The sequence below is a fragment of the Chinchilla lanigera genome, unplaced genomic scaffold, assembly GCF_000276665.1.
Source record: "Chinchilla lanigera isolate Chin_1 unplaced genomic scaffold, ChiLan1.0 scaffold00034, whole genome shotgun sequence".
Classification (NCBI taxonomy): domain Eukaryota; kingdom Metazoa; phylum Chordata; class Mammalia; order Rodentia; family Chinchillidae; genus Chinchilla; species Chinchilla lanigera.
Window position 1 is genome coordinate 20,398,869 of NW_004955435.1, and position 10,451 is coordinate 20,409,319.

The 10,451-nt window shown below is 38.7% G+C and overlaps 1 long non-coding RNA gene across 1 annotated transcript in view; it reads left to right on the forward strand.

Moving 5' to 3' along the window:
* Positions 1 to 9,700, forward strand: part of LOC106149005 — a 79,012-nt gene extending 69,312 nt beyond the window's left edge. The window contains exons 3-4 of the long non-coding RNA XR_001234873.1: positions 6,945 to 7,199; positions 9,368 to 9,700. This is a non-coding gene — a long non-coding RNA (uncharacterized LOC106149005). The remainder of the gene's footprint in view (positions 1 to 6,944; positions 7,200 to 9,367) is intronic.
* The last annotated feature ends 751 nt before the right edge of the window (positions 9,701 to 10,451 follow it).

Genomic DNA, 10,451 nt, shown 5'->3' on the forward strand with positions numbered 1-10,451 from the left:
TTGTTGGGCTGTAAGTAATGCAAGTCAGGAGCTCTTATGATTTAACTTCAACTCCAGGATCCTGGATAAATGATTTCATTTATTTAGCACTTGTGTATCTTACCTATAAAATGGGTCAGTGGTTAAAGCTTCAAGTTGGTTTCTGGAGTTTATACTGCGGTCCATTTCTTGCAGTCCCCTCTACAGCTTCAGATTCCCTCATAGCTGCCCTGGAACCACCAGGAGACAGAGAACAAAGCAGGGGCTGCGAGCTCTAGGCGGCTCCTTCAGTCCCGGACCCGGAGGGAGCGCTAGGAAAAGGGAAGCTGCACCCGCACGCACGTGGCCCTGGCTTCCGCCATTGAGGGCCCCGCGGCGCTCCCAGAGCTTCCCGATCCCTGGCTAACAGGACCTTCAAGGAACCCGAATCTACAACACTGACTCCACACCGTTTTCTACCCTGCCCGCCACACCTGAAGAAGGAGCTCTGCGCTCTCCGGTGATAGCAGGCTTTGAGTCCAGCTCTCCTCCAGCTCGTGCCACAGAGACCTCAGACCACATGGGCCCTCTGGCCTGGAAGTACTGCACCACTGACCTGCTCTCACCTCAGCTGCGGAGGAGAACCTGCAAACTTCATTCTCCACGCTCCCCAGGGATGTGATCGCTAAATGGAAGGATTCAGAGGGCCAAGCCCCGCACCCTGACCGTCCCAGAGCCTGACAGTAGTACTTCCTAGTCCAGCCAAGCTTCATCTGCTGTCCTGCCGGATACCAAGCACCGACCTAGCGTCCAGACATGCCATGTACTGCCTGGTTACCAGTACTCGCTTCTTGTCTCCCGTTCTGCAGATGGGCCAGTCAGGTTACTGGCAATCTAGAGGCCAGCATGGCTAGAGTAGCCGCACAGTTGTTTCCTTCGGTAAGGGTGTGGCTGCCAGTTTGTGTGTGGCTTGTGCTTCTTTTAGGATTGAAAAAATGTATAGTAGTTAGTACTTGTGAAGGAGACCTAGAAGAGAGAGGTACAGGAGGAAGAGGAAGTAGGGGGAGGAAGAGATATCATGGCTTTCCACTTGCCATGGAAGATGAGGAGGCTAGATGAGGCCAAGTGAGGCCTCTCCATCCCACAAACGGAATGAATATTTGTTTCATAAAGTTGGGTGTGTTGGTATCTGGTGCATATATATTTATGATTGTTACCTCTTCCTCTTAGATTGTTCCCTTTAGATGGCTGTTGTGACCTTCTTTGTCTCTCTTAATCAGTCTTGCCTTTCCACTTTCTATGCAAATTGAATTGCTATGCCTGATATTTTCTGCACTCCTGTGACATGAAGTATTGTTTGCCATCCTTTCACTATCAGTCTATGAATTTCTTTTTGAGTTAAATGTATTTCTTATAGGCAACAAATTGTTGGACCTTGTTTCTTGACCCATTCTGCCAATATGTTCCCATTGGTGAATTGATACCACTTATATTGATGATTATAACTCATATGTAAAGGTTTATCCTTGTCATATTATTTTCTATTGTTGAATCCCTTTTTGCCACCTTTGTTTAGTTATTTGTCTTGCCTGGTAGATTCATTCTGTTGGAGTTTATGGAGCTGTCCTATTATTTCTTACTAGAATGTTCTTCAGAAAATTTTGGAGTGCCACTTTGGTGGTCATGAATTTCTTCAGATGTTCTTTGCCATGGAATTATCTTATTTCTCCATTAATTATGAAAGATAGTTCTATGGGGTACATCATTCTGGTTGTTTTCTTTTAGGGATTGAAATACTTTACCCCAAGCTCCCCTTGACTTGAGAGATTGTGTTGAGAAGTCTAATGTAATTCTAATGGGATTTCCTTTATATGTAATTTGTTTCTTTTCTCTAACAGCATTTAATATTCTTTTCCTATGTTGAATTTCTCAAATATTGACTATTATAAGACTCAGAGTAGATATTTTAGGTCGTGGCTAATTAGACTTCTATATGCCTCACTTGCTGTATGTCAAATTCTCTTGCCATGGTTGGGAAGTTTTCTGCCATTACTTCTGAGAACAGGTTTTTTTTTTTTTATGTCATTTGCATTGCTTTTTCATTGACTCCAATCAATCTTTTGTTATTCTTCTTTGTATCATCTAGCAGGTGTTGAATTGATTTTTCATGGTAACTTGCTACTTTTAAGAGATCTTTCTTTTCATGCTAGCTAACCAAAATCTTGTTCTCCATATCTGATATATTTGGTTCTCACATTGGCTCATTCTGCTGTGTATACTATCAGTGGAATTTTGGGGTTTTTTTTTTTTTTTTTGGTACCGGGAATTAAACTCAAGACCTTGTGTTTCCAGGCAGGTGCTTGTGCTGCTGAGCTGTATCCCCAACCCTATCAGTGGAATTTTTAACCTCCTAGATATGTGTTTGAATCCATTTCAAGGGTTCTATTTTTTTCCTATGTTGGATGTTCATGGTTTCCTTAATTTTCCTAAGCTCCTCTAATATTTTATCTGTAGCTCCTCTAGATTCACTAAAACTATCCTTCATTATGGTCACCATCTCTATAGTTATCTGAGAAATTAATTCTGATTTGAATTTTTCCTAGAGCCTCATTCATCTGCTTTGTTCCACTGTCACCACTTCAGGGAGTCCAGGTGGATGGCTTTCAACCTCATGCCACCTGGGTTGGTGAGCTGGAAATCTGGAGTTGCATCTTGCTTCTGTGTGTTCTCATTTTCTTTTCTTTTATTTCAAGTCTGTTTCCTGGGTTGATGCTTGTAAATTGCTTATGGTAGGTAGCTTTATTACTAGTACTGAGAACACTTAGGAAATGATTTGTTCTCAGAGATGACTTCCAAGTATATGGCTTTTGCAAGGTCCTACCTCTTCAATCTACTGGAGATAAGTTGCTGCCTGTTTGGCCTAGCCTGTGGGTCTTTGGCACTGGCCTAAAGTATTTATTATTTATGACCCTTAGGAAATCTCAGTCTTGGCACACCAGGAAGAACAACTGATTTGAACAATTATGTCACCTTGGCTTAGTACAATCAGTAATGATGATAGCATCAAACACAGCCTAGACAATGCCAAACTGTGGTAATTATTAATTTGCTATCTTTAACCAGACATATTGGATTTGTGGTTATATAACCAAATCTAAAACAAACCAGAAAATTATGCAATAAATATGTCCTCAATTTGATAATTTTGCCCTCAGAGGAAAAAACATAAAAGTGCTAGAGGAAAAAAATAGAGAAACAGAAGAAGAGGAAGAGATTAGACACAAGACTGGAGAGTAAAGGAAGATTACCTGAACTTTGTGAAACTGGTTAAGAAGACAGAAGATAATGAGAGAAGGAAGAAATAATAACAGAACAGAACAACACAGCAAAAAAAAAAACTAGAGATAATGTTCACACTCATATAAAAACTAGAAGAAACAATCTCTAAAAACAGGAAGAAATTTTTAAAATTTTAAAATTCAGTGTGTCTCTGGTGTCACTGGTGGAAATAGAGGGAAGACAGAGCCTAGATCTGTGCTGATTAATCCCAGCAACCCAACAGTAGATTTATTGTGGGGTAGTGGAGAGTCCCAGCAACCCTGAACCTTTTGTTACACTGAAGTTCTAACTGGTTTCTGGCTATGAGGCTGGAATCTGACCTTTTTTTGCCTGCAACAGTCCTTGTGCCTCCTTCCAGCTTGAACTTGGCTCCCTGCAGGCTTGAACTTGTCTCCTTGACCTTCTGCTAGCTTAAACTGAGTTCCACCTCAGCCTGACACTGGGAGCTGCTAGATGGAGCCATCCCAGTGCTGCTCTGAGTTCAGAGCTCAGTTGATCCCTCTCCAAAATGGCAACCAACAAATCATCCAATCGTGTGGGGTGTCTGAACCCAAATAACTCAGCCCATTGTGTCCACTACTCCATATCAATGGTGCATTTCTTAATGAAGAGCTCTGGGAGTGGTCAGTAATTACTGTGCTTTTGCAGATTTGAGCTGCCTCTCCCACACTATGAGCTGTAGCTCAAGAAGAAAGTAAAACTTGCCACTTCCTTCTTTTATGTTGAGGTCTGTCTCTTTGCCCTCCCTATGGACTCCAATTCTCACTTCAGATCCTTGATGGCTTCTTCACACCCACTTATTTCCTTCTCTTCCTCATGCTGCTATATTCCAGTGTCTGGACACTAAATCTTGGAAATCTTTTGTGTCCAATCTGTTTCTCTGCTGATCACCACTCTGCTATCTTCCTCAAAATCCCCTGCTACCCATTTGGGTCTTTTATTTTGGGAGTCTAATTCTTTTACTTCTTTATATATTCTAGATGTTAGTCTTCTGTGCAAAGAGTAACTGGTAAGCATGCTTTTCCCATTCTGCAGGTTGTCTCTTTACTTTGTTGATTGTTTCCTTTGATTCTTGTTGTTATTTCTTGTATAACTGGATTCTGTTCAGAAAGACCTTGTCTATGCATATATATCTTCAGGAGTTTTACCTATGTTATTTTCCATCAGATTAACTATTTCTGTTTTAATATTTAGATCTTTGGTCCATTTTGATTTTTGTTTAGTATATGGTAAAAGACATGTGTCTACATTCAATCTTCTGTATGTGGGTAACCAGTTTTCCCAGCACCATTTACTAAAGAGGTTATCTTTCCTCAAGCATGTGTGTTGGGCACCTTGATCAGAGATCAGACAGCTGCATGTGTTTGAGGTTGTTTCTGAATCTTCTACTCTGTTCCATTGATCCACATATTTATGTTTGTGCTAGTGTCTTGCTGGTTTTTTATTTTAAATCACTGTAGCTTTGTAATATAACTTGAAATCCAGAAGCCTCCTGTCTTGCTTTTGTTGCATAGGATTGCTTTTGCTGTTCTGAATATCTTCTGATTGCATATAAATTTTAGGCTTTTTTTCTAATTCTGTGAGGAATGATGATAGAATTTTGACTGGGATTCTATTAAGCCTATGTCTCAGTTTTAGTAATATGGCCATTCTGATAATATTGGTTCTGCCTGACCAACAAGGGATATTTTTCCATTTCCTGATTTTTAAAATTTTCTTTTTCAGAGTGCTGTTTCACTGTAGAAGTCTTTCACTTCCTTTGTTAGTTTAATTCCTAATTATTTATTTTCTTGATGCTGTACTATTGTGAATGGTATCATTTTCCTAATTTCTTTCTTATTTACTTCAATATTGGAGTAGGAGCACTATAGATTTTTGTGTTGATTTTATATCCTGCTATATTACTGAATTTTCTAATTAATTCTTGGAATCTTTTGGTGTAGTCCTTTGGGTCCTCTATGTAGAAGATCATGTCATCTTCAAATAATGATAATTTAACTTCTTCCTTTCATATCTGTATCCCTTTTTTTTCTTTTATTTGCCTGAGTGCTCTAATGTTTCGAGTACTATATGGAACAAGCGTAGTGATAGTGAACATCCTTATCTTGATTCCAGTTTTAGAAGGAAAGTGCTCAGTTCTTTCCCATTAGAATTATGTTGTCAATAGATTTGTCATAAATTGATTTTAGCAGATTGAGATAAGATTCTTCTATACCTATTTTCTTCAGTTTTTATCATATATATGTGCTGGATTTGGCAAAGATTTTCCTGCATCTACTGAGATGATTATGTGATTCTTGTCCTTGCTTCTGATTATGTGATGTATGTTTATTGATTTTTGTACACTGGATGATCCTTGCACCCCTGGGGTGAATTGTTCTTGGTCATGATGTATGATCTTTTTGATGATTTTTTTTTTTTTTTGCATTCTGTTTGCTAGTATCTTGTTCAGAATTTTTGCATCTCTCTTTACTAATAAACTTGGCCTCTTCATTAAAGAGTTAGGTCCTTACCTGGTTTTAGAAGCAGGGTAATGCTCAATTCCTGGAAAAATTTTGGGTGTACTACTTCCCTCTCAATTTCAATAAAGAGTTTGAGTAGTTGTCTTGGTTACTTTTCTCTTGCTGCTGAGACAAAACACCCAAAGCCCAGAATGAAGGAAGGAAAGGTTTATTTAGCTTACAGCTTGTGGAAGTTGCAGTCCATTCTTGGCTGCCTCCAAAGCAGAGTAGCACATGGCAAAAGGCAACAGTTCATGGCAGCGGAACAGCAAAGCAACAAGAGCAAAAGGGAGGAGTGGCAGGGTGAGGAAGCCTCTTTTCCCCCCTTATATTGTAAGCAGGCTACCCCTACCCAGGGGCATGTAGCACTCACATAATTTCCATGCTCTCCTCTTGCGCAGGCTCAGGATGAATACAAAGTAAGCACACTGGCTCCCTGCTGAGTTATATAGTTAACCTAAACTTCTCACATTGACACAATGAATAACATCTTAGAGTAGGAAGGGCATGTCCTTTTCACCCCAGGATGTAGAACTGCTGAGTCATTTAGCCAAACGTCTAGACTCCCCAAGTTGACACAGTGTATCAACCATAACAACAGATTGGTGTTTCATCTTCCCTTACAGGATTTGGTACTTACAGGATTTGGTACTTACAGGATTTGGTACTTACAGGATTTGGTACTTACAAGAAGTACTTACAGGATTTGGTGGTGAATCAAACAGGTCCTGAAACTTTTTTTGAACTTTTTTATTACTGTTTCAATTTTGTTGCCTGTTATTGGATTATTCAGTGTTTTTATATCTTCTTGGTTCAGTTTTGATAATGTGTATGTGTCTAATAACCCATTCGTTTCTTATGGATTCTCCAAATTTTTCGAAAACGGTTTTTCAAAGCAGTTTCTAGTAATTGTCTAGGTTTTGGCAGTGTCTTTGTGATTTCACCTTTTTCATTTCCAATTGCACTGACTTGTGCCTTTCTTTTCCTCATGGGACAAGATTAACTAAGGGTTTGTGTATTTTTTTTATTCTTTGGAAGAACCAAATCTTTGATTCATTGATTTTTTTATCATTGATTAGTCTCAATTTCATTAATTTCTGCTCTGATCTTTATAATTTGTTTCCTGGATTGTTCTTTTCTTTCTAGAACATTGAGATGCACTGCTCTTTACATACATAACTTTGGAAACAACAGGGAGGATAGAAGAAGGAAGAGTTTGGAAGTCTTAGAAGACCTGGAGGAGGATAAGAGCCTAGACTCAGCAGATCAGAATGGAAGAGAACAAATGTCTTCTCAAAGAAATGATGAAAGTAGAGTTGGTTGTACCAGTGATAAACTGAGTGTGAGAGATAAAGAAGAGGAGGAGCCAAAATGGATACCAAGATTTTTCTTTAGTAAAATGTAGGTGGGGAACCTGTTATTCCATGTTCAGAGATTCAGCTTGGGCAAAACACTAAGCATATTATTCAAATGTACATTTTGTTAAGAAACCCAATTGGAGATGCAGTAGGACAAGTGGCACCAGAAAATGGATCTAAGCTAAATTAATTTTTTCTTTTGCTTGCCTTCCCTCCTATAATTATACTACTCATTTCTGCTTCTTTCTCTGTTAGTTCCCCTCACCCTTGTCTTCACTTTTTAAAAAATCTGGGGTTGGGAGTGTGGCTCAGTCAGTGGTAATGAGATAGGTAAGTGAGCCCTTATTCTTATGGCATTAACAAACATATAAAGGAATTAAGAGTCAAAAAGTAGACCAGTTTTGAAGGCTATAAAATTAAGATACACCAGGAAATAGGAAGTGAGCTCTAACTCTGAAGACTCTGTAGTCAGTGGTGATACCAAGGGGCTAGAGCCAAGAAAAGTTTCCAAGATCATTAAAATCAAACTCACATGACAGGGGATCTGTCCAGCTCAAAAACCAAATTTGGAAATTTTCCAGATTATAAAGAACAAACTCCATGTGGCAAGAGACAAATCCATGTATAGAGTAGTCACTTAAGTAAGCTGTTTGCTTTATTAGCATATGTAGTAAAAATACCACGTCCAAGGTGGAGCCTATTAAGATGGTAATACGACATGTTTTGCAGGAAGAAGCATGATAAAGGAGAGCACAGACACAATTAAAAACTTAACTTTTACATGCAGTGACATCAAGAGACCAGGTCCCTGACTACTCTGTAGATGTGATAAAAACTATATTCCTTTGCCTTTTGCGGGGCAGAAGCATTATCCTGGAACATCTGTCCCACACATAATAACCCTGTTGTGTTTGAGCATAAGAATATAAAGCTTTATTCTTGTTCCACCATGCCTTTTGTATCATTCTTCTGACAGAGCACAAGAAACCAAAAGGTCACTATCAGTAGAGTTCTGGCCTACCATATATGAGGATCTGGATTGCTTTTACAGGAAAACAAAATGAAACAAAACAAAATCCACATTTACACAAATTAGTATCAGGTTAAATAACCCGTAGTTATTGCAGGCTGATCAGGTCCACAATCTCCCAAGTGAGTGGATGGCGAAGGCTTAAATAAATGAGACAATGGAAATGATTTCAAGGCTCCAGGAGGGACTAACTCTCCTACAGCTTCAATATTCTCTGAGTTTAGCCGAAGACTTCTCTGGGCCCCCTTACTTATTTGGTTTACAAACAAAAGAGGGGTATACTCCTCAAGAAAACACAGGAATCTGGGCAGGACTTTTCCAAGTAATACATGATGTTAATTTAGGAGAATTATTTTATCTCCAAGAAGGCCTTCACAGCAGGAGTGAAATGCCTGCAGCTACAGTCTCCTTTAAGTTAATTGGGATTGGAGCCAGACGTCCTCAGCTGTGGCCTTATCTTGTCCTTTGAGGTGTCACAGTTTCCCAGGACAATACAGGCATCAGTGCTGACCAGTGACTCACAGAGGTTTACTTACTATGAGTCCACTGCCCATCTTCAGACAAGGTGCCTAAGCTTCGGACAACTCACAAGTAAACACGGAAAGCCAATTGGTTAATATTAAATCTAGCTCAGAGCCACTTTATAGTGGTCTCCAATAAATTAGAGACTTAGATGAACCATTCATATTGAAGGTGTGTAATTTGACGTTTTAAAATTGAAATATGGCCATGCCTATGCAATCATCACTGTGGTCATGTCCCACATTTTCCTTATGCCTCCTTGTAATTTTCCCTCTTGCTCCACTCTGCCTCTCCTCTCCTCCCTTTTAAGCAAGGATAGATCTAGCTTCTGTCAATATAAATTAGTTTGCTTTTTTCAAGAGAATTATATAAAAGGAATCTAGTATATACCTATTTTTATCTGTCTTCTTCCTCTCAGATTGATCTGTGTCTATTTATAATTAATTCCTTTTTAACTTCTGAGTAGTATTTCATCACTGCTGATTTTTCTCAGTATTACCTTTATTCTTTCACTGCTATTTGATTATCTCTTGTGGAAGGAAACCAGGCCCATGGAAATTCTGAGGTTTACATTTTATAACTTCAGCAAGAACTGCCTGTTTCTCTTGTAGTTTTACAAATTCCCAATAAGGGCTCAAATTGTTTCTCTTTTGGGTCAGAAACTAACCTGCTGTTGGATGAGCCATGCATATGAATAACACGGCAAAGCCACAAGAATCTTCTGAATGTGATTGATTCCAGCCCTCCCATCACAGAGTAATATTCTTCTGTCCTCCTTCCATGCCCTACTGTTTAGGCTCACACTGGAATTGTGAAAGGCAAGAATTCCTGCAGAATGTGTCTGGTTAAGTATGATTTTAATTTCACAAAGTTGTCTGTTCTTTCTATATATCCATTTTGACTGATATCTCAGTGATTTAGAAACATAATTTTGGGGGCTGGGGATTTAGCTCAGTGGCACAGCACCTGCCTGGCAAGCACAAGGTCATGAGTTTGACTCCTGGTACTGGAAGAAAAACAAAACAAAACAAAAAACAAAAAACAGAAACATAAATTTTGTTGTTGACATATCAACAACAAAATGTGTGGTAGACACATCAATTGCACAGAATTTAAAAATTCAACAGTGGAAATTCATTCATATGCCTCTTTTGTTTGTAAACCAAATAAAAAAGGGGGCCCAGAGAAGTCTTGGACTAAACTCAGATAATATCAAAGCTGTAAGAGAGTTAGTCCCTCCTGGAGCCTTGAAATCATTTCCATTGTCTCATTTATTTAAGCCTTCGCCATCCACTCACTTGGGAGATTGTGGGCCTGATTAGCCTACAATAACTAAGGGTTATTTAACCTGATACAAATATATGCAAAGATTTGGCATATGATAGAGTTGACTTCTCAAATCAGTAGGGAAAATGAGAACTATTAAATAAATAATGTTAGAACAAATATGGGTTCATTTTTAAAAATAAAGCTGGATCTATTCCTTGTGCATTTAACCAGGATCCATTTCAAATGAATTAAATATTAAATGTAAAATGTAAATCCTAAAAGGAAAGTTCTTGCATAAATTCAGAGTGGGGAAGCTTTCTAACTAGGATTGTAAAATTCACTGGAGAAAATATTTTAAAAATAAATCCAATAAAAATCTTTGCTTGGCAGAAACTAAGCAAAATCAACATGCAAATGGTGAATTGGGAGAAAATTGTTTACAAATAATTTCACAGACAAAGTTTAATTCTCTTA